This window comes from Cryptomeria japonica, chromosome 1 (assembly GCF_030272615.1).
Source record: "Cryptomeria japonica chromosome 1, Sugi_1.0, whole genome shotgun sequence".
Classification (NCBI taxonomy): domain Eukaryota; kingdom Viridiplantae; phylum Streptophyta; class Pinopsida; order Cupressales; family Cupressaceae; genus Cryptomeria; species Cryptomeria japonica.
In genome coordinates this window covers 345,955,090-345,980,925 of record NC_081405.1, presented here as the reverse complement: position 1 = coordinate 345,980,925, position 25,836 = coordinate 345,955,090, and positions in this window count along the sequence as shown.

Here is a 25,836-nt window from a genome sequence, read left to right as displayed (position 1 = left end):
GGTTGTTCGAGGACTTTGAAACACACAGACATATTCTTCATTTCTCTAACCTTGTTGTTGCAACAAATATTCATTTGATGAAGTATCATGGTAGACCTCGAAACAAGATTTTATGGAAAGTTCGTGAATCTGACCATGAGGCAATACTTGACACAATACAGGTTAGAGCCGATCCTGAAGGTTCACTTGATTGATTCTATGGTTTAGAGTAGAATGATTTTGAGAATTTTGTATATATCATCAACGAATTGTTCTATATTCATTTTTTGTATATATAAATGCCCATGAGCTGATTTTTACATGTTTAGGGGCATAATTTTGTATATTTAAATGGCAATGAGCTGATTTGTACATATGCACATGACAAATTTTGTATATTAAAATGGCGACGAGCTGAATCACACATATTGTAATGCCACATTTTGTATAAAATCCCATGAGATGATTTGTAAGACATTTTTTTGTATAATCAAATAGCCAAGAGCTGATTTGACCATATTTAGAGGCAAATTTTTGAATAATATATGACAATGTTTTGTGACTGTTTTGAGTATATGTGATGTGATAAGGTCAATCATGAGCATTCTTGATTCTTGTATAATTATGGAGAAATATTTGAGTCATTATCGGGTCATAGGGGTCATAGATTGAAACTAGATACAATTTGAGCAAAAATTGTCATTATTGTCAAAAAAATTGTCAAAAAAGTTGTCAAGCAACTTGTACATTACGCCGGTAGGGTATGACTCTCGATGTTCTAGCACTTTTGGATGCACAACAGGGGAATTCCTAGTGTAAACCTGCCACCTGGATGCACTTGTGACTTTAGTTTGTGCACACGATGAACTAAATCAATTCTAGCCAATCCAGCAACTTTGCATTGCATGCAACTGATGGTTTTTGCAGCAGGCAAAAAAATGCTACCAATTGAAAATGGCTCCGAGTCGTCAAAAACTAAGATAGGCCATTCTAGAGGAGCCTCATGCAACCCCACAGGTTCAAACAAAGTGATCATATGTGTCTTGGATTGGAAGAAATAGTCCGTCAAATTTTGACAATTTTTTGGACTCAGGGCACTTGAGAGATCGCGCTGGTAGGGTATGACTCTTGACGTTCTGATGCTTTGGGATACATGACAAGAGCATTCCTAGCATAAACATACCCACCCAAATGTGCTCGTGATGTCATTTTGTGCACACGGCAAACCAAATCAATTCTAGCCGATCATGCAACTTTGCATTGCATGCAACTAACAGTTTTTGCAGCAAGCAAAAAATGCTACCAATTGAAAATGGCTTCAAGTCATCAAAAACAAAGATAGGTCATTGTAGAGGAACCTCATGTGACCCCACAAGTTCAAACAGATCAATCATATGTGTCCTGGATTGGAAGAAATAGTCTGTCAAAGTTTGAACATTTTTTGGACTCAGGGAACTTGAGAGATCGTGTCGGTAGGGTATGACTCTTGACGTTTCAACGCTCTAGGATGCGCAAAAGGGGCATGCCTAGCATAAACTTGCCCACCCAGACATTCTCGTGATGTCAGTTTGTGCACACAACGAACCAAATCACTTCTAGCGAATCCTGCAACTTTGGATTGCATGCAACTGACGGTTTTTGCAGCAGGCAAAAAAATGCTACCAATTGAAAATGGCTCTGAGTCGTCAAAAACTGAGATAAAACATTGTAGAGGAGCCTCACGCAACCCCACAGATTCAAACAGATCGATCATATGTGTCCTGGATTGGAAGAAATAGTCTGCCAAATTTTGACAATTTTTTGGACTCAGGGCACTTGAGAGATCGTGTTGATAGGGTATGACTCTCGACATTCTGGCGCTTTGGGATGCATGATAGGGGCATGCCTAGTGTAAACCTGCCCACTTGGATGCACTCGTGACATTGGTTTGTGCACATGACGAACCGAATCAATTCTAGCCAATCCTACAACTTTGCATTGCATGCAACTGACAGTTTTTGCAGCAGGCAAAAAAATGCTACCAATTGAAAATGGCTCCGAGTCATCAAAAAAAGAGATAGTCCATTGTAGAGGAGCCTCACGCGGCCCTATAGGTTCAAACAGATCGATCATATGTGTCCTGGATTGGAAGAAACAGTCCGTCAAATTTTGACATTTTTTTGGACTCAGGGCACTTGAGAGATAGCATCGATAGGGTATGACTCTTGACATTCCGGCGCTTTGGGATTCATGAAAGGGGAATGCCTAGCATAAACCTGTCCACTTAGATGTGCTCATGATGTTGGTTTGTGCACACGGTGAACCAAATCAACTCTAGCCAATCTTGCAACTTTGCATTGCATGCAACTGACGATTTTTGCAGTAGGCAAAAAAATGATACCAATTGAAAATGGCTCTGAGTCGCCAAAAACTGAGATTGGCCATTGTAGAGGAGCCTCACATGACCCCACGGGTTCAAACAGATCGATTATATATGTCCTGGATTGGAAGAAATAGTCCATCAAATTTTGACAATTTTTTGGACTCAGGGCACTTGAGAGATCGCCCCGGTAGGGTATGACTCTTGACGTTTTGGCACTTTGGGATGCATGACAGGGGAATTCCTAGCATAAAATTTCCCACCCAGATGCAGTTGTGATGTCGTTTTGTGCACACGGCAAACCAAATCAATTCTAGCCAATCCTGCAACTTTGCATTACATGCAATTGACGGTTTTTGCAGCAAGCGAAAAAATTCTACCAATTGAAAATGGATTTTAGTCATCAAAAACCGAGATAGGCCATTGTAGAGGAGCCTCACGTGACCCCACGGGTTCAAACAGATCGATCATATGTTTCTTGGATTGGAAGAAATAGTCTGTCAAAGTTTGACAATTTTTTGGACTCAGTGCACTTGAGAGATCTTCCCGGTAGGGTATGACTCTCGACGTTCCGACGCTTTGGGATGCATGACAGGAGCATTCCTAGCATAAAATTTCCCACCTAGATGCACTCGTGACACTGGTTTGTGCGCACGACAACCAAAATTTGACCATTGCGAGCGTGAGGGTGCTCTGGCACCAAACACATATTGTTGTTTATATTCATATTGTTAATTTTTGTTGTTTATACTCATATTGTTGATTACATATGCAAATATTCATTTAAATTTATAAAAGGGAAGCCACCAAATACAACAAATACACAATAATGAACTGAATACAACGAGTTTTGTAGGGTTAATTCAACATTTTAGAAATTTTATCAAATCATATTCCACGATTGCAATGTTTTATATCATATATTTTTGTTGTTTATATTCATATTGATGACATAGGCAAATGACAATTAAATTTATAAAAGGACAACCACAAAATACAATGAATACAAAATAATGAACTCAATATACATTTATTGGATCGAATATCAACATTTATATATATCAAAAAAAGGCATGTCTACCAAGTCAATACAAGTATTACAAAAATGTGGCATATGCCATGTCCAAATCGATATACAATAAAAATGTAGAATATATCTACATGTATTGGTCATTCTATGACCAAAACTAACACTATATGATCCTAAACTTGTGGTGGATCATCAAAATCAAGCCTCTTCGATGCAGTACGCGGCTATGTAGATGGCTAAAAAACCACAATTCAAAAGCCAAGTTAGAATTCTTTTGTAGAAAATAGTTCCCAATTAACAACATAACTATGCATTTAACTATAATTCCTTTGCAATTGAAATGTAGATTACCTCATCGGCTGATCTAGGAGCTAATGTCTTCACTCTCCTCTCCTTGTCACTCTTAGAAGTTTTCTTGAAGACATACTTAAAAGGATCCATGTTATGGCCGTACCGCGAAGGGGTCTATTGTAGATTAAATATACAATTAATACAATGTACTAACATAAATATATTAAAAACACTTAACAGTTATAATATAGAGAACAATGATGTACCCGTGCCTAAGATGCTTCTCTAATGGACTGAGGATGGCTCACCATCAATGGAGAAACTGTCGCTATTACCTATACATAAAAAGATAAAAGATTAAATACAATTAATATAATGATAAGTATTGTAGGTTAAAAACAATTAATGTAATATATCAAACAAAAGTGTACTGGATCCTAAGATGCTTCTCCAGTGCACAGAGGAGGGTTCACCATTGGTGAAACAGCTATCGATGTTTCCTATATGAAAAAATTATAAGATTATAATATATCACAAGTTCACATGTACGCGTGCATATAATCATGAAATCAAGAAAATAAAGTAGAGATACATACCTCTGCCCTCTCTTGATCCACAGACGAATTAGGTGCATTCAACAAATCCACATAGCTCAATGGCCATTGTACATGTAAAATAGACCAAAAACACTAATCAACCTGCAAACCCCAACTAATACTTGATTTCAACATTTTCAAACAATTGTACAACTAAAAATATGTTCAATTACCTTATTCCCACGTTTTGGCGTCTTTGAGGAATTATTTTTCTTAGAACGAGCCCTAGACGCAGAGGGGGTACCCTAAAAAAACAAAATTAACATGAGATATTAGTACAGATAAAATATTAAGCATAATTTTAAAAATCTAAAATGAAATGACTTGCATATTCCATCAAAACAATACATAAAAAGGGTTGTACAAAATATGATACCGTATAGCCTTGTAGGCCAAAATCGATCGTTGAGAGTGTGATGTCATCAATCTGGGACATTTGGTCCCCTATCAACACTTACAAACCAAAAATTGGACCAAGCATTAAAGATAGTTAGTATATCTTGTATTTTTTTTAATTCAAAGTGTACTATTATATTTTAACATGTTACAAAATTTATATCTCGGGCATCGAAGTTACAGTTGTAGTAACTGGGGGAGGAGTATGGGATACCGCTGCTGCATCCTGAAATGCATATTATTTGTCTCAATTTAAATCGATGTATAAATGAAAATTCATTTATGTAATTACAATTTTGATAAATAAAATGCTATAAGTTCAAATCAACACACCTGTGTCTGTCGCTGATGGGCAAACACCATGTCCATCAACTCATCTGTCAGTGCGAAATCCTCAGCCATGCGGGCCTGACATCTACTCCCGCAAATCATGCACGAATGAGATGTGGATCTATCTGCACCAGCCGCATCATCTATCCCTGAGCATATCCCCAAGCAACTGACACACATATGCTGGATGGGCTCTCTGTCGCCACCTGGAGCAACTAATGGCTCATCGTCCAATACAATAGGGTGTGCTAACGACGTCCCATGCTGGATGATGGCACCAGTCAACATTCTGGCCACCTGAATAGTCTGTAGCTCCATCAACTCTTTCAACTCTACTAGGACAACCAGATGTACCTTGGGTTTGGGTGCTAGGGGGTGGCGACTCTCTGCGGGTAATCGCCTATGGGCTCCAGGTCTATCTTGGGTAGAGCCACCGCCTCTGCCATGGAACTCTCTCATGTCAAAATAGTTTGGCCACACATTGAGCACAAACTCACAGTATACTTTTCTTAAAAAATACAATGGCACCTCATAATTATTACAAGGTGGATCATCAAAGACCATCCACCACCTCTGCCAAAAAGATTCTTCATCTACACATTGGTACACCAATGTATGGGAAACATCTTTGCATTAAGAGGTAACGACTGACCAGTTTTGGGATCAACGAAAAGGGCACATATTTCTTGTTTACTAATATTTTTGTTTTTGACTCCCTCGTATGATAGCCCATCGGCATAGAATTAACGACACCTATCCCTAAAGTTTCCCCATTTGGTATTTTATGTGGAAATAACTATGGCACCACTAGCTAATGTTTCTAGGCTATTGGCGAGGGATTGATGATGCTCAAGTTCAGATGTTTTCAATTTATCAATCAGTCTATTGATTTTAGATGTATTTTGTCCTAACTGATTAATTAATTGCTCCTGTGTTTCAGGTGTGTGGTCAAAAAGAGGAATTGAGGGTGTATCTTGTGGGTTTTCAGGAGGTGCATTTGGTTGTTCTTGTTGTGGATTAGAAGAATCTAGTTTTTGAAATAAAAAATGAAAAAACCTAATAAAAATTAATGAAATTAAATTCAAAATGTAAAACAAATTGAAGAAACGGGAAAGAAAGACAAAAATTAACAAAAACTAACCTTGATCCATAGTGTCTGGAGGAGAAATCTAGCACCCCGTTCACGGTTTAGGAGAGAAAATGAAGAAAAAACAAAATAAAAACGTGCCTTTCACGAGAAAATAAGACCCAGATTTTTTTTAAACTTTTTTTGACAGGTACTGCGTACGCGGTTCTTTAGGGATTATTAGTGCGTACGCGCTCATTTTCCTATAAGTAGCGCGTACACACTCATTTTCATAAAGGTAGCGCGTATGCGCTACTTTTCCTAAAAGCAGCGCGTACGCGCTACCTTCTCCAGGCTCGGGATCAACAAACCTAAGCGCGTACACGGTCATTTCAAATTTTAGAACCGCGTACGCACTACTTGTTTTTCCATGTTTTTTTTTGGTGGTGTCCACTTTTCTGACCACCATCTTTATGCACATACCCACAAATAAGTACTAAAGCTCAAACCTCAAGATTAGGTCAACTTCTTGATACTTAACACTGGCGCACATGCAAAATACTAAACACCTGAAACATCATCTGAACATGGGGAAGGGTGTCCTGAACACTAGGACAATGTCATTAAGGTGATTAGGGTCACACAAGACCCTTCCAAAGTTACACAGGGCATATACTCATACAATATACAAGAGGGATAGAAGGCTTATACAATGCCAAAACATGGAACACACATTCAACATGAGAAACATGTGTCAACATGAGTCATGTAATGCAACATCAATAGTATATACTATCAACTATGCATCACTGACATCATAGAGTAACATATAATAATAAAGGTACTTGAGCAACAATAAGCAATCATCAAAAGGAGAGGAAGCATCCTCAAATAACAACAATAAGGACAAGAGACACCATCAATAATCAACTCAAAGTTTTCCATAGAGCATATATCTCAACACAACAACTAAAATGAGAAAGCAAAAATAAATATCTTGGGTGCTACTCAAACTACTAGGACCTAGACAATATAGTGTGGTGTAGGGAGTGTCATCATGGGTGCTCAAGAGGATGCACCACACTAAACCTAGCATTCTCTCATATGAATGAGAATGATGACCATGCAAGTCCCAATGCTACATGAGTGGGAATGTCTCTCCAAACAAGTCCTAATGTTGCATGTGTAGGCATGCTTTCCAAGAACATTCTTGGCCTCATGATAGTGCTCAAGACATGCTTGAAGAACCAATTATCTACCCCAATTTTTATTATTATGTTTTCACTTGATTAAAACTCCCTGACGTGATTGTCTGTGTGCCACTTATAAGTTGAGTAAATGTTGGGAGCCACTCCCTAGACCCACTCTAGGACCTAACCCTAGGTTCATCCCATTCCCAAATGAATGAGGTACATTAATGCACAAAATTACAATATTTCACAATGACATTTCACACATATGCATGATTGACCAATTTGCTCAAAACACCATGAGGATGGATCTAATTCGATCCCAAATCAAAATTTACATATATAATACTATCATCCCACATTGGAATATCATACCAAAATCATGAAAATCTACTTTTATAACTGTAGATAGGAGTCTAGAAATCATCAAAGCAAATCAATATTAGCCTAGTTCAATCACGAAAACTCAATTGCAATGATAACAATCCTAATTACACTCAATAAAGACATGAAAACAAGACATTCAAGATTGAAAATTTAAGCAAACCAAATGCAGACTTGAATGTCTCCTTCATGTGACTCCATTGTCCTTCTTTCTTCTTCAAATAGCTTTGTTTGTGGATCTCACCTACAAGTGCATACACATGAGATGAAAGCAAGTAGACAAGATAGTAGCGCAAGAATACTTGAAGCGTGATTGATTCGACAAAGTGATTCGAAAAAGTGATTAGTCCTAATTGAAGAAAATCATCCAATTTATAGACAAATTGGAGAAAAGATCAAATTAGCATGAAGAGATTCGAATGGAAATTGCAAATCAAGAATGTCAATTATGACAAATTATGACAAATTTGCACTTTCTATGCAAGATTGATTGATTGACAATTTATGACAAACTTATGACAAATTTCTATGTCAAAATTGATTGATTATCAATTATGACAAATTATGACAACTTGAAATGTCATTCCCATGAAATTAGGAGAAAAATAGGAGAGAATTGAAAATTAGATGAAATAGAAATTAGGAAATTAGGAATTTGAAATTGATAAAAATTAGGAAATTAGAAGAAATTAGGTAAATTAGGTAAATTAATTAATAATTTGTTATTTATTAATTAATTCACAAAAAGAGGAATAATTAGTTAGCCAATTAAATAAATATTTAATTGTGACTCGAAGACTTAGGATAAATAAATAATTTATTAATCCTAGAGGAGGAAATGTCAAACAGGGTTAAATGAATAAAATGAAACCCTAAAAGATGAATTAGAAAATGCAAGAATGACAATTAGGTCTTGACAAAAGATAATCAATATCGATTCAATTTGATCATGATTCTGAATTGACAAAAGACCAATGCTGACAAACGATTTGATTAATAAATGCGCCAATTGACGAGGAACAATGACTAATTGATCCAAATTGACATAATTGAGAAAGACGATGATTGATGACAAATTGATCGCAAAAATGACAAAATTGACAAGAAGACAAGGATCAATGACAGAATAGATTGCAAAACGACAAGACTGAAAATGTCAACGATTCATGACAAATCGATCACAAGACAACAAGACTGATGACAAATTAATCAAAAGACAAGGATTGATGACAAATCGATCACAAGATAATAAGATTGAAAACAACAACGATCGATGACAAATCGATCGCATGATGACAAGATTGATAAGAGGACAAAACCCTAATTAGGATTGACGATGTCCAAAATGATGACAAATGAATACGCACATTGATGCGACAGGATAAGATTGACCAAAATCATGATTAAAGATTGTTGTCGACAAGACCAAATTCGAAAGCAAGATAAATGAAGAATGTAGAACAAGGACTCGATGCTCGCAAATGATAAAGACCAAGTGCGAATCATAGGAGAAATGTTAATGCGATGCAAAAACCCTAAAATAAGGCAATGTGCAAATGTTAAAGTATGATTCCGCAAGCGTTGACCAGTTTTAGACGTCTACATTTTGCCCCTCTTTGAGACAATGCGATTTCAAGCGTTGTTTCAAAGAACAATAATGAAAATGCCCTAGACAATGACAATGACATATGCATGCCCCCTCGAGGAATTGGCTGGAAACATGCAGAAAAGAGGCCAATTGATCGATAAAAATGATAGGATCGAACAGAGCGACAATCGGAGATCAGATACACAAAGGACAAGCAATTGATGATGCAAAAGACCGCGACCAGCATAAGATGGAGAGGGTGCACATCCATCTATGCACTGACAAAGATCTATAAATGAGACAAGGAGAAGGAAAATTGCTCATTTGTACTAGCCCAAGAGGAGAATTTATTGCTCTGGAAAAGGACACTTACAGAGAGATGGCGAACATTCCAATGGCAGATCACCTCGGAGAACGTGTACGCACGTATGGACGATGTAGGAGCAGCTATATGTATCTCAAAAACCCATATTGTCAATTTGAGGAATTTTGATCGCTTGTGGGACATTGCGGGGCCCACAGGGAATGCAGAAACTGACTTCTGCGCTTGTGTAGGGCGAATTCTGCGCTTGTGTAGGGTCTTCTATGCTTGTGTAGGGTACACAGGCGTAGGTTATGTTACATAGGCACAGGACTTGTCACACAGGCACAATTGTGCATTGGCAACCCTAATTTGGTCAAAAAATGGCATGTGAATGATCCAAAAAGAGGGGATAAGAATAGGATAGGTCCAAATAGATGAAAAACACCCTGATTTGTGGATGAAATGAGGAAATGCAACCCATAGGAGCAAACCCTAAAACTGACAAAATATGCCCCAATTGTGATGCAGAGTCGACAGTATCCATTGATCACGGGGGAGAACCAACCTGACTGCTTCATGTTATGACATAGACTCAGGAGCACGGATAGAGATACATTAGTAGGACTTGGGATATACTATATCACATTCATGCTCGAGATTAGGGCAAACACAGGACTGCTTACCGCATTGGCAGAGCGATGGCATTCGAAGACTTCCTCTTTCCATCTGGCGACTGGAGAGGCGACTGTGACACTAGAGGACGTATGGCGTATCCTCCACATTCTGATTCATGGAGAGATGGTAGAGTACAACCTAGTGATAGGGAGAGATGCATTGTGTAGATTATTTGAGTGCGACGCAGATGATCTGGATATCGTAGAGAGGGAGATCGGCTGGGAGACCATGGCATCAGAGTATGATCGACGATATGTGGTGATAGCAGTGGTGATAGCATGCCTACCAGTAGGGGACATACGAGGACATGGATTTCCGATTAGATGGGGAAGAGTGCTAGAGCGGATGGCGATAGAGGGGACAGTGTATGCATGAGGACCATGTGTACTGGCTATGCTGTATTTTCAGTTGCATCAGATAGCATATCAGGGAGTGCAGACTTTGAGCTGTGGAGTCACATTGTTACAGGTATGGGCATTCAAGCACATAGCCATATGTCGATCAATTGCAGAGAGATGGGTATTACCACACCAACCATATGTGTACTGCTATGGGGGAGCACTGAGACAGGGTCCATTTGGATACATATTGTATTGGCGACATGAGCTAGACAGATTGAGAGAGTTCATATGGAGGCCATATTGTGATTGCCCTGGATGGTCAGATGATAGTGATGAGCTATTGTATTGTAGACAGGAGAGGTACCTGATTGGGTGACTAGTGAATCGCCAGAGAGTGATTGAGATGTACCTGCCAGAGAGAGTCAGACGACAGTTTGGAGAGAGACAGGATGTACCTAGGAGGACTGCACACTTTGCCCGATCTCAAAGAGAGACGAGTCAGTGGGGAAGTATGATTCAGCCACACATAGCATATGCTGACTTCACACAGCTAGAGTAGAGACAGTGGGATTGGAGATCAGATGTGGAGAACGTTGGGATGACAGAGGAGTATGAGAGATGGTTTGCACGACGACGGCCAGTGCCATTGACTGATCCTGATATTTCGATACCGAGGAGACAGGAGGACTTCCCACTCGCAGGAGAGGAGGAGGGAGATGATGAGGATGAGAAGGATGAGGGCAGTGATGAGGATGAGGGGGATGATGAGGGGGATGATGATTATGAGCTAGGTGTAGCCGATCAGGAGTCATTGCAGGATATACCCATAGAGCCCGAGACAGCTAGCATAGAGGAGATGGAGATGTGCAGGGCTACCATAGCGAGTCAGCATGATCACATTGCGACTTTAGAGAGACAGAATGCCATCTTGAGGACAGAGCAGGATCAGTTCAGAGCGGAGATAGCCAGACTTACAGCGGCTCGAGATACAGCAATAGCTCAGGCACAACGAGAAGAATAGAGAGTCACTGAGTATATTGGGTCGATTAGGGATGCCAGTGCACGAGAGATGGCACAAATGTTGGTAGAGACCAGAGAGGAGATACGCCATTGGAGGACACTATATGAGAGTGCAGTTCCACCAGAGCAAAGAGCAGTATCATATCGGGCACAATCGAGGACAGAGAGCAGGGCACGCTCTCGGAGGTCATTGAGCAGCATGGGGGTGAGTGGACCTATGAGACCACCACAGCCAGGACCAGGAGGGACATCATCCATGAGACATGGCAGGGATGAGGAGGACAGAGGGAGCACCCAGTGACAGAGGCACATGCTCCTTAGCACAGAGACAGATGTAGTTTGACATTTTGTAGTCAGCCTGCGGGCCATACTTAGGACAGACAGTCCAATTTTTGTATTCCGATATTATGTGGATATATGATATGATACGCATCGATATGATGGGATGCAATGTGTTATGACTTATGTTTATTTTCCATGTATGGATGGCGTATGCATTGTTTATGTATTATTGTGGAACATGTATGAATATATTTTTTTATGTGTTTTTGATGCATTTATAATATGAAATGGATAAAATGCTTGATATGATGCTTGATGTAATGCAAATGTACTAACCAATGAATGCAGGATGCAACATATGTGTTTGGGGAAATCGGAGCACTAGACCGAACTGACTATCCAAACTGATGAAAGAAATGTTAGTAAGAAGAAATGAGATAGAGGACAGTTAGAGACGAAGAAAAACTTGCTTTCACTAATGCACTTTGTAGGTGAGAACCTTTATTTTAATGTAGCAAAATGGATGCATAGCATCATGGCATTGAAGGCCACAGCTGAAATGCAACCCCTTTTGCAAAAGATAGACACATCACAGACAAACAGCAATCACAAAAAAAAAAAAAGGGACCATGAACCATCTCGATCACTCTAAATCACTCAGTGACATCATCGAGCAACATAAGAACATGATCGAAGATAAATCAATAAAGGATAAGACTCGCCAATTCAAACAAGTCAAACAAACATCTTGATCTTCATTGTCAAAAGTTGAAAGTGCTAATAGGATGATCATGCTGTCTAGTTTCAGGGAATGCGGTACCCCATCTAAGACAGGACACAGTCTGGTTTCGAGTATACCACACCCTGTATAAGACCAATGATAGTAGTGACAAGGACAAATATGCTGACGTTCGATTGATATGACAATTGTGATCAATTTGAATGTCTGGTTTGATTGAAAAAGTTTATCTATTAATGCGTGATTTCATTAAAGCACGATGTTAGATTGCGTGTCGTTGGAGGTATGCTCAGTGAGCTGTCTATGCACAAAGGGGATATTTATTGACAAAATGCAAAATGCTTGTTTTTGGATTTGGAGTTTCTTCAGGACATTAGTTGATTTTTTTGGATTTTTTCAGGACATTATTTGATTTTTGGGTATTTTTTCAGGACATTATGTGATTTTTTTGGGAGTTTTTTTTTTCAGGACATTATGACTTTTTAGGGACTTATTCAAGACATTTTTCAATTTTTATGATTTTTTTCAGGACATTTTTCAATTTTTTTATGATTTTGCCCCCAGTGTCTAGCAAGGCAAGGAATATGACAGGTGAATAAATAGGCTTTCTGAAATGATGGTGGATAGAGGGAAGACAAAGGCTTGCAATTTTCAAGGGCTATTGTGTGATGGGACAAGAGACTGGATATGACAATGTAAAGCAGTGACATGGCATGAGGGACATGTCAAGAGGTTTTTGAAACTATGTTTAAATTTTGCGTCCTTATGTCAGATCAAGATCAAGGAATGAAAAAGAGTGTATGGATAGTGATAAGATATGGATAGGATAAGAAAGACCAAGAATGGATAAGGGACATGGACTGAAGGTCGGGATAGGATACGGGATAGTGGCAGAAAGTTGCAATAAGATAGGGAATATGGATGAAAGGTTATAATAAGCAAATGGATAAAGACCAAAAGCTATGATAGACTGAAAGCTACAAACAAGATGCATGATGCTCATGAAGATCCTCAGCCTTGTCAAGATCAAAAGGTGGAAAGGGAAACTGGACATGAGGGACAATAGGATATGAAGGGGTAATGACATGGTATGATAGGATAATGAAGGGCAATAGGATATGAAGGAGGAAACCTGTCCCCAATTGTGGTGTGCAAGAAGTTCATAGACTACGCATGATGCCTGTTTGCCAGCTTTTCATCACAGTACTTGCCCAAGGTGCCTGTTTGCCAGGTTTTCACCAGTGGACGAATTATTTTTGCTTTACTTTTTTTTTTCTCTTTTTTTTTTCACTTTTTTTTTGTATTTTGACTTGTTTAATAGAAGATGGACACATGATAGGGGATGGAAGAAGGACTCAAGCGTCTTTTTGTTTGGATAGTAGCCTTGAAAAAAAAAATGGACCATGACCTTTAAAAGTATGCTCAAAGATGTTGGTAGGATAAGGACATGGAAAATGAGATGAAACTAAGGCAAGGATTTATGCAAAGGATTGGACCAGAGGGATGGAAGGATGGAAAATATGCATTAGATAATGGATAGGGTATTGGAAGAACTGTGCTTGAGTGGATAGAAATGTTGGCAAGATCGACATTGGCACACACCTTGAGGGGTGATGGAATGATGGAGGAAAAATGTATTTTGGATATTGAGATTTTGAGGAAGGAAAGGCTATGGATTTTGGGACATAAGGGCCCAAAACAGATGAAGAAGCTGATGGAGGAACAAATTGGAGAGGGTTGGATGGAGGAATAGCAACTTTGGATGCCAAGTTGGATGTTTCTTTAGGCTTTTGTGCTTCAAGGAGCCACTTGGGGATCCACATGGTTTTTTATTTTTCATGCTTTTGTGGTTCCTTGGAGTACATTGCTTGCACAAGGGATTTAGGAACCCATATATATTTTGACTTTGCTTTATTTTGCTCAGTGGGCCTTTGTGGCCTTTTGGATATTTCTTTTTCTTTATAGATCATATTGTTCTTTGTTTTGACATGTCGATTATATTGGACATGTTGATCCTTGAATACATGTGGATTGCTAGACTTATGACTTTTATACTTGGCATCCAAATTTCTTGGAGGGGGAAAGGAATGCATGGATGGATATGAATGAAATGGACTGCTTTTGGATGGATGAAATTTACTCAAGGATGTGTGCCTTTGCTGACCTTGCATAGAGGACAAAGGGATATAAGGACCTAAGATGGATGGAAAGTATGATGGGGAAGGTGTATGTTTTGATTTTGATGGAGGGATACCAACGTCTTGAGAGTGAGTTGTGTAGACATGACCCTTAATATTTTCTATAACATGAAGGGATGCTTGCTTATGGAGATCTACTCCTTTGCCTTTATGAATATATTGACCTGTAGGATACTCTTTTCTTTGGGAAGAAGACGCGAGTCCATTATGAGGTAGATATGATATGAGAGAAATAATGAGATCTTGAAGTGGATCAGATTGCACCAAAGTGGAAGAACCCATTATGCATGTCGAAGGTTCATGAAAATCTTGCACTGACACATTCAAATCATGAGGGAGATTAGGATCATGAGAGGGGCTAGGATTGTGTAGTGGACATGGTTCAATGATAGGCTCTTCAAGAGATGGAATAGGAGAAATAATGGGATCATCAAAAGAAATGCGATCTTGGAGTGGATATGCTAGATTAGGATGTGGAGATGGAGGGAAAAAAGGATCTTGTGGAGGATTTAAAGGAATAATTTGATCTTGACAAGGAGGAAGATCATTGGAATCCTCTTTAAAGTTGCTTTGCTCTTGAATTTTAATGGGATCATCATATTGGATGGAAGGGATATCTTGATCTTTCTTAGGAAGTGGAATGTCAATGGGATTTGAAAGGACATTTTTTTCATGAAATGGAATGGGATCGTTTGGGATTGGATGGACTAGGATATCTTGATCTTGCTTGGGGCATGGAGTGTCAATAGGACTTTGGATAGGATGGACAAGAATAGGGGAATCATTGTGAGTGTATGGGGAAATGGGATCTTGGTCAACAATTGGATGGGATGATAAAGTTTCAAGATCTTGATCTTGATCTATTTTAAGACACGTTTCTTCATGCTCTAAATTATCCTCTTGACATGGGGTTGGACTTTGGATATGCATGGAGGATTCTGACAAGGGATCAATGTTTTGGCATGAAGGAAATGCACTTTGAACATTTTTGATGGATTCTGGCAAGGAATCAATGCTTGAACATGAGGAAGAGGGACTTCGAATGGGGTCCTCTAAAATAGGTAATGGCAATAAATGGTGGCATTGGGTCTTGTATTTCTGAAACATGACAAGGATGTGCATCATGAATTGGATTATCGTGGCAATCAATTATGGATAGCCCTTGGGTAATTTCATCCTTGGGTGTATTGTTTGATGAGGACAATATGGAAGGTTCCTGCGAAACTTCTAAAGGTGTAGGGATAGATGCCACTAGAGAGTCAATTTGTTTGTGGGGGATGAGGCATTGCTAGACATAAGTGTATTATCTTGATCTTCCTCAAAGAACTCACTTGGTAATTTCCTTAAGATCATTGCAATAAAGCCACCTTTCTTTCGAGGTTTTGACATGGTTGTATCTAGAATTTGAACTTGTTTGGCAAGAATTTGGTCTTGGTTTGATGTCATGTTTTCATTTTGGACTTGGTGTTGATCAAATTGGTTTGACATGTTCAAAATTTGGCTTGGTGTGTGCTGCAACCTTTGTATTTGAATGTTTGGTTGTGGTTGTTGACATTGATATGTTGATTGAACTTGTTGATATTCCACCATTGGTTGAACTATTTGTTGACATTGTATAGTTGGTTGGACATATTGTTGAAATTGGACCATTGGTTGTGTTTGTTGTATATGTTGAACAATTGGTTGTGTCTGTTGGAAATGTTTGAACTGTTGAACAATTGGTTGAACCATTGGTTGTGATGGTTGAAAATGTGATTGAGAGTAAACACCTTCTTGTTCTTGTTGTGGAGGCACATAATGTTGTTGTCTCTTTTCTTGAAATTGTTTCATCATCTCTATTTGTGAGAGGAGAGCTAGTATGTCTGATCGTTCAAGAAGAGATCTTACATCAATTGAATCAATCTTTGGATTTTGACCTGGAAATTTTTGAAACATTTTGGACATTTGTGATCTATTCTTCTCAATGTTTTTCACTCTTTGTTCCAATATCTTCGTTTCTTGAGCTAGTTTCTCCTCTAGCTTTTGTATTTGGAGACTTGTTTCATCATAAAAAGTTTGATCCAAGTTCTGAGACATGTAGAGATTGGATTGACATGATTGGTTTCTAAATTGTGATGACATGGCTTCATAAGAAGGTTGAGACCTCATTTCAACAAACATGTCACTATGAAATGCAACTAATGGGATTGATAAATGCAACCTAAAAAGGATGACAATGCACCTTAATGTTTTTGTTGTTTTTTCAAGATTTTGACAAACTCATGAATGCAATTCTAAAAATGAGACCCTTAGGAAATTGAAATGATGTCTAGACCTCAAAGGACAAAAGGACCAAGTGACAATAGGACAAATTGACAATGTCTCACCTATATGCTTGGATACTAAGCTAGGTTTGACCAAATGATATTGATGACAAAAAGACAAAAGTTTGACAAGGTCTAGACTTCCTAACAATAACTTAGGGTTTATCAAAGATTTGCATTACTCAAGTATGACAAAACCTAGTTTTGACACTATATGCAAAGGGACAATTACTATGCAAATGACCCTAATATGATATGATAATGACCTAAGCTTAATGAAGAGACCTAGGGTATGCAAATATGAATGTATGACAATGGTATTACTCTAATGCAAGAGGACACATGCAAATGGATGACCCTTATTGATATGCAAATGAGTATGACCTAGGTGAAACCTAACCTTGGTAGTTGACAATGACTTTGCAAAATCCAAACCTAAGATGAACCCAAATCTAAGTGACATGAATGTTGAGACAAGATTTTGAAAAATGTTTGACAACCATGTTTGAAGGTGTTTTGAACTTTGTTGGATGAAATGTTCTTGTGTTTAACCTTGTTTTGAATCAATTTTGTCTTGTTTTTGAAATGAGACACAACTCAACTTTTGACAAATAAAGAAGACAAGATATTTCAACTTAGACTCAAGACAATCATGCTCATTCACACATTTCTTATGGTAGGCAAGGACATTAGGTACTTGAGAGGTAGACTCGTTATAGGATTCAAGGAGAATACATAGATGCTTGACCCCACAAGCTCCCCTCCACGGCACTCACTTCTTAGGGCAGCCAAGCATCAGTCCCCATGGAAATCTCCCCATGGCGAACTTAGTATCTCTTCCAAGTATCTGAACTTGTCCTTCTCAAGCAACTAGAAGGATTTTTGGCCTCTAAATACAAGGTGTTTAGTAAGAATTTTTGTTAAGTGTTACTCCTTGGTGTCACGCAAGCATGATTAAGACATTAAGCCCACCAAGATACCAAACAAATGTAGTCGCACAAGCACGATTTAGACCATGAGGCCCTACTTAGATGTTTATATGAGAAAGAGTTCAAGGGTCATCACTTCCCAAGTAACTACAATTCCCACATAACTCTTCCTTCAAAGCTTTCGCCCATCAAGTATTTGTTTATAGTGAGTTAGAATGCCAAGGTATTCTAGCTATACTCACTTTGGGTCGTTCCCTTCTCATGATTGTCACTTTCTTGCAAAAGCAAATGGTCGGGAAGGCAGGCCCTCTAAAGGTGACACACAATAAAAAACATGAGCATGGTATCGAAGATCTGGATTTATGATCACCCTAAGAAGGATGAGAGCATAGTCTCCTACTCCAATGTCAAACTCAATAATCAAAGAAAACATACATTCATTCCATCCTATTTAGAAATCATACTAGGTGCCTAAATATTAATTACAAACACAAAGTTTAGTTGTAGTCCAAGGCAACCTGCAAAACCCAAGTCAGAAGTTTGATATGTTTAGTCTTTGAGTATCGAACCTGCATAAAACGTGTTAGTAGTTTCATTTGTTGTCTTTGCCATGTGTATGCCAAGGTGCTACATAGAGAATCAGTACCAAAAACCAAAAAAGTAGAAACAGCATGCAAAACAGAACAATTTGCAAGTAAAAAACATTGCCTTTTACCTCTATTTCTGGCCCTACACAGGCGCAGAATGTCTCACACAGGCGCAAAATGCTTGACACAGGTGCAGATTGTCCTTGACACAGGTGCAAAATGCTTGACACAGGCACAAATTGTCTCACACAAGCGCAGAAGTTCCCAGAAAACCCTGCATTACCCTGTTTCTTGGGTTTTTAACCTGCAAATCAACTCAAAAGCACTCAAAAGCATGGTTAGGGGGTTAGTTCACGTCGGGTTCACCAATTAATGTAGATAGGAAATGTGGAAATCATCAAAGCAATATAAACATTAGCCTAGTTCAATCACGAAAAACTAAATTGTAGTGATAAATCCTAAAAACATTCAATAGAGAAAGGGAAATAAAACATTCAAATGCAAATGCAAACCAACGCAAACATGAATGTCTCCTCCAAAAATCTCCATTGTCCTTCTTTCTTCTTCAAATAGCTTTGTTTGTGGATCTCACCTACAAGTGCATACACATGAGATGAAAGCAAGTAGACAAGATAGTAGCGCAAGAATACTCGAAGCGTGATTGATTCGACAAAGTGATTAGAAAAAGTGATTCGAAAAAGTGATTAGTCCTGATTGAAGAAAATCATCCAATTTATAGACAAATTGGAGAAAAGATCAAATTAGCATGAAGAGATTCGAATGGAAATTGCAAATCAAGAATGTCAATTATGACAAATTATGACAAATTTGCACTTTCTATGCAAGATTGATTGATTGACAATTTATGACAAAATTATGACAAATTTCTATGTCAAAATTGATTGATTATCAATTATGACAAATTATGACAACTTGAAATGTCATTCCCATGAAATTAGGAGAAAAATAGGAGAGAATTGAAAATTAGATGAAATAGAAATTAGGAAATTAGGAATTAGAAATTGATGAAAATTAGGAAATTAGAAGAAATTAGGTAAATTAGGTAAATTAATTAATAATTTGTCATTTATTAATTAATTCACAAAAAGAGGAATAATTAGTTAGCTAATTAAATAAATATTTAATTGTGACTCGAAGACTTAGGATAAATAAATAATTTATTAATCCTAGAGGAGGAAATGTCAAACAGGGTTAAATGAATAAAATGAAACCCTAAAAGATGAATTAGAAAATGCAAGAATGACAATTAGGTCTTGACAAAAGATAATCGATATCGATTCGATTTGATCATGATTCTGAATTGACAAAAGACCAATGCTGACAAACGATTTGATTAATAAATGCGCAATTGACGAGGAACAATGACTAATTGATCCAAATTGACATAATTGAGAAAGATGACGATTAATGACATTGATCGCAAAAATGACAAAATTGACAAGAAGACAAGGATCGATGACAGAATAGATTGCAAAACAACAAGATTGAAAATGTCAACAATTGATGACAAATCGATCACAAGACAACAAGACTGATGACAAATTAATCAAAAGACAAGGATCGATGACAAATCGATCGCAAGATAATAAGATTGAAAACAACAACGATCGATGACAAATCGATCGCATGATGACAAGATTGATAAGAGGACAAAACCCTAATTAGGATTGACGATGTCCAAAATGATGACAAATGAATACGCACATTGATGCGACAGGATAAGATTGACCAAAATCATGATTAAAGATTGTTGTCGACAAGACCAAATTTGAAAGCGAGATAAATGAAGAATGCAGAAGAAGGACTCGATGCTCGCAAATGATAAAGACCAAGTGCGAATCATAGGAGAAATGTTAATGCGATGCAAAAACCCTAAAATAAGGCAATGCGCAAATGTTAAAGTATGATTCCGCAAGCGTTGACCAGTTTTAGACGTCTACAATAACAATTCTCAAATTTGGACCAAAACCAGTCCCATGACTATCCACCATTGATGGACCTCCAAAAAACTTAAATTTTCAAAATGCAATAATACCCTTATGATCCCCATATGCCCAAGACCATAAAGACACTCTCAAATTGACATTGCATCCACATTACACAAAATTAGACAACATAACATTTTATAAAACCATAATTTCATAATTTATCTCAACCAAATTGGGGAATTAGTAAAATGAAAAAAGTTTGAATTAAGAAAGTGTTTGATTTCATCCAAAAAATCATTTGGAACAATCAAATTAAAAAACAAGAGAAAAATTGAATTCCTACCTCAGATATTGCTCAAAAATTCAAAATGGAAATGAGTTGCACACACAATGAAAGAGGGTGAATCCTCCAAACGTCTGGTAGCATTCACCAATATAATTTTTTCAAAATTCTACCCACAAAAATTCTCCAAGTAAATCTCTCACAATCAACGATCCAAAATCCAAGTGTAGGGTTTTTTCGAGATCACAAAATGAGAAAATAAGTCTGTAAAAAATGAAATCTAATTCAACAATATAAACCCACCTTTTGAAGTGGGAACATAGTAATAATAATAAATTAACTTACAACTAAAATCAATAATAAATCCCCAGTAACCTCTAGCATTAAATCATGCAATCCTCCGTGTTTTAAATACATATAAGACATATTATGGAGTTAAGTATTAAATTACTATAATTATATTAAATATCATTAATATACATATCCAAATGACGATATTTTATGAATGACTGGCTATGCATAAACAGTTGTTACGAGCCCTTCATAAATATGTGATAGGGTATACCGGATGCTACTAGAGTAGTAACCAATGGTGAAAACATATATAACAAGGAAATCATCCAAATTATGATGATGGGTATGGCTGGGTAACAATAGTAACTTGTGTGCTATCTCCTATAACCACAATCAGGAAATGGGCATACTAGGATCTATGGAGCAAGGTGGATTTGATTCCATGTACCTTCATCACTCAATAAAACACAAGTACTTGTACATGTATAACATAGTTGAAGTGCATATATAATAATTCCCCATTTGGGGTCACATGATAATATGGCTAGTAATGATACATCATCAAATCATCATAAACATAATCAATACATCATCATGTAAATTTACATTACTATCGGTATGAACAAAATGTTGCCATAACATCGTATATATAATCATCATTGACTATACATGTATAACATATATAACATCAACAATGATATCTACACATTCAAAAGAATATAATTGTGTGTGGGGGAAAAAGTGACACTAAGCAAACATGCCCTAATCTCACTTTCAATCACACACTTGTGGAATACGAAAGAGCCTAGAGGTATCACACAATTGGCTACTTCTTTTTGTGGAAGAGAGAGCCACGGGCTACCTATTAGGATTTCTATTCCTTTGTTGCAAATGATAGATAAAATGATGCAAGTTCAACTACTAGCCCTAGAGTGCAAGTATGAACTAGTAACAAGATTGCAAGATTGAGATTAAGTGATGAAAAGCTGTAAACACAAGGATAAAAGGAGAATGCAGATGTGTACCCGGAGTTAAAATCTGAGTGAAAATGTTCGGGATGGGGGCACGGGTGCCACTGTCCTGATTCTGCCCCTGAAACTGCTCCGAAAACTGTTGTTTTGCAACCTAGAAAGCTATCAAAAATGCTGAAAATTGTTGTCTGACAAAGGGACCAGGGCGCCCAGTGCCCCTGTCCTGGCAGGACCAAGGCGCCCCACGCCCCTGTCCTGGTCTTTTTCTCTGAAATTTGGTGTGTTGTTCGGTCTCCGTCTGCTTCTTCCGGATCTGCAACTTGCGGCGTCGTCCGAATCCCGAAACCTGCACTTATATATGAAAAGGTATGGTAGGCGGCTATATAGGGTTTTGCCTTAGTCAAACCCCCGCTTTGGTGATTTCCACCTCCACGAATAGCCAAGTTGTATTGTAACAGTAATGTGTGTGCAGACCTTGTGTTTGTGCAAGATCCTAAAATGCAAGTAAGCAAATTAGAGCAACCTAGAAAGTAAACCCTAATTGCTTGTAAATGATAATGTAAATGCTCCAAATCAAGATGTAAAGAGATCTAAAGCATGTATACAAGTGACATAATGAGGCTTATGCAAAGACATGAAATCATACCCAACCCCAAGGGAGGGGTACAAGCCAATCTTCAGTCGGTGATCCCTTATTGCTCTTCAATGTCTTCAAAGCCCTAAATGGATGAATGAATTTGATGAATGCTTGATGGATGGATGTTGAATGTTGTTAAAGTCTTCAAAGATCTTCTCTTTCGCTGCTTAGAAGGTCCTTGAAACCAAAATCTGGATCCTTTCAAATGAAGAAAGAGAGCTCTTATATATGAAACCCTAGGTCTTAATTTCAACTTTTGGCCGACCTAGAGATCGAATCTCCCGCCAATTTCTTGGGGTTAAGCTTTATTTTATGATTGGATCGTGCTCTTAAAATTTCGAGAAAAATGTCTGGGACCATGTGCACGCCGGGTGCCATGGTCCCAACAACTTTTCACCAAATTTTTAGTGTCATCAGATATGATGATTTTAGAGAGAATCCCAAAGTTACAAGTGATTTCGAGATGTTTTGACCCCCGAAATCAAGCCCCCAAGTTCAAAATAGGACCTAATTAGGGTTTTTGATTAAATAATGTATTGGAGGAATAAAATGAAAGGGGCACACTTTAATGAAAAGGGCCCAACTTTATGATATGGGAGATGATAAAATAGAACCTTAGACCTAATTAATTTAATTAATTAAGTGCTAAAGGGGAAATGCCATGCAAAATGCAAAATGCGCCAAGGCAGGTGCTAAACTAGGGTGAAATTGTACCACCCTAGCAAGTGCGTACAATTTACAACGCTACAAATTGTAATTAGGGTGCACCATACGAATGCCAATACAAAAGAATAGACATATGCATAATCCAAGTGTATCATATACAGTCAATATCAGATCAAAATAAAGTAATAGTAGAATGCAAACATGAGAAGCATTGCATGCCACACAGACAAGTTCATATTGTAGCATGAGTGAAAGAAACTCAAAATACAATAGACTTTCTTGCATTTGAGAGGCATAATTTAATGTGCGTTCTCTTTCATGGGAGATTGATATTGGTCTCCAAGGCCCATATAGTCATTCCCACACTCCTTTCCATCATTATAGATGCATTCTCATGTCCAACTCAATAGCAACAAACCGTTCATGACTCTATAATTGAAAAAACAATGCAATAAAAATGTTGCATAATCAAAACTAAATGCAAAAGGAGAACAAATCTTTAATTGTATCCTCCACAATATCTTCAAAATACCCCAATTGCACCATAGAACCATGCAACATTGTGAAAATACATAGAAATTTGAAAACCCTAAAGGATCTTGACCTATTATCATTGAACTCAAACTCTACTAAAAAAATTCTCTCCAAAACTAATGCATGTGGACTTGGCAAGATAATAAAGTATTTTGAACACTTTTCACAAATTAAAGTATGTTAGAACCTTAACAAGTGTTGAACACCATTTTAAAAGGTAAAAGACAATTTATCATTGACATATGAAAAACAATTATTAAATTTTTTACCTTTTGAGAACATTTTCAACCTCCTTTAAGTCTTAGGACTAGACTAAGAATTCTTAAAACAACCACAACTACCCATTAAAAGCTTATTGGAGTTAGAGGCGGAAATAGGCTGATAGGAATATTGAAAATTTTAATAAAGATTCTCTCTTTCTAAGCAATAATTTTGAAGAAATTCATTTTCAACATGTCTTTAGGGAAGAGAATGTTTAGACTTCTTAAAAAATTAGGGTTTTTAATATAGGGATAGCAAAATAAATAATAGAGACAATATTCTAGAACAAGTAGCAAGTATTATCGATTATAAGCACTTAAGAATTGTTGGTTGAAAATTTTGTAAATTTGTGAGGTTTACAAAATTGTGGTTTCAACCACAGTGTGTGAGATTAAATCTCTCCTAATTATAAGGGAAGACTCCCCTTATTCTTATTTCTCTAAATATCTTAAAACAAAACTCTAATTACTAATCCTATTTAAAGCTTGGGTGTTACTTCATCTCATTTTCTTTCTTCATAATGTACTTTTATGCTTTTCTCTTTTCAGAAAAGATATTACAATTGAGAGAAATAATAACCAATAAACATCTAACTTATTGAGAAACAAATTAAAAGAGTACTAATGAAATATATAAATAACAAGAAGCAAAGTTTCCATGAAAGCACAAAGTCTTATGTTGCTTCCTCAAGATGAGAAATAGCATTGAAGCTCAAAGTCTTCAACACACTATAATCCTATCAGCCTTTAATCAATAACTTTTGAAGACCAAAATGAACTTTCCCAAAGATAACAAGATAAAGCTCAAAGTCTTTATATTGATATCTACATACAAATTCATAAACTTTCACTTATGACAACAAAGTAAAGCTAAAAGTCTTTAAATGTTTATCTACATACAAGTTCTACCTTAGAAATTATAAAATGTAACACACAGTTTACAAAACCAAATTTTCTCTATTCTTTAACAACACTTCCTCACAATGCTTTTGCTTAATCGAAACAAGATTCTCCAATAAGAATTATGTAAGAACACTCTCACCATAGACCACAATAAATCTAACACAAAGTCTAAATGCCAAAGATGTTCTCTTATTTTATCAAGTTTGAAAAATAACAAAATGAACTCAAAGTTTCACTTTTCTCTTCACTTCAGCAAAGTTTCATTGCATTAAATTAAAGATATTATTTACAATGAGCACCCTCATATTTATAGAGGATGGGATAAGAGAAAAAGTAGGAACTAACTAAGAATAATTCAAAAGTATAGTCCTAATCGACTTTGACTTGTACTTTTGTTACATGCAATTACATATTCCTAAATTACATGTAAGATGTCAAAACAAAACTACAATGTACATATCTAAGAACATCAAAATGATCTAAGTGCATGGAAACACATTTTATTCTTTCTTCAAGAATCATTCAAACTCCTAAAGAGCACTCTAAATCATCAGCTCCTTGAGTATGTTTAGAAATGGTAAGGATTCAGACGATTGTATCTTCAATTCTTGTGTATCCTTTCTTATGTTTCTTCATAATTGTTCTTAGGTCATCTAGAATAGCTTGAAAGTCAATCAGCTTGTCAATGGAATTTAAAGTGAATTCCTTATCCTCAGTTTTTATTTTGACAAGAAGGCTCAATTCTTGAATAA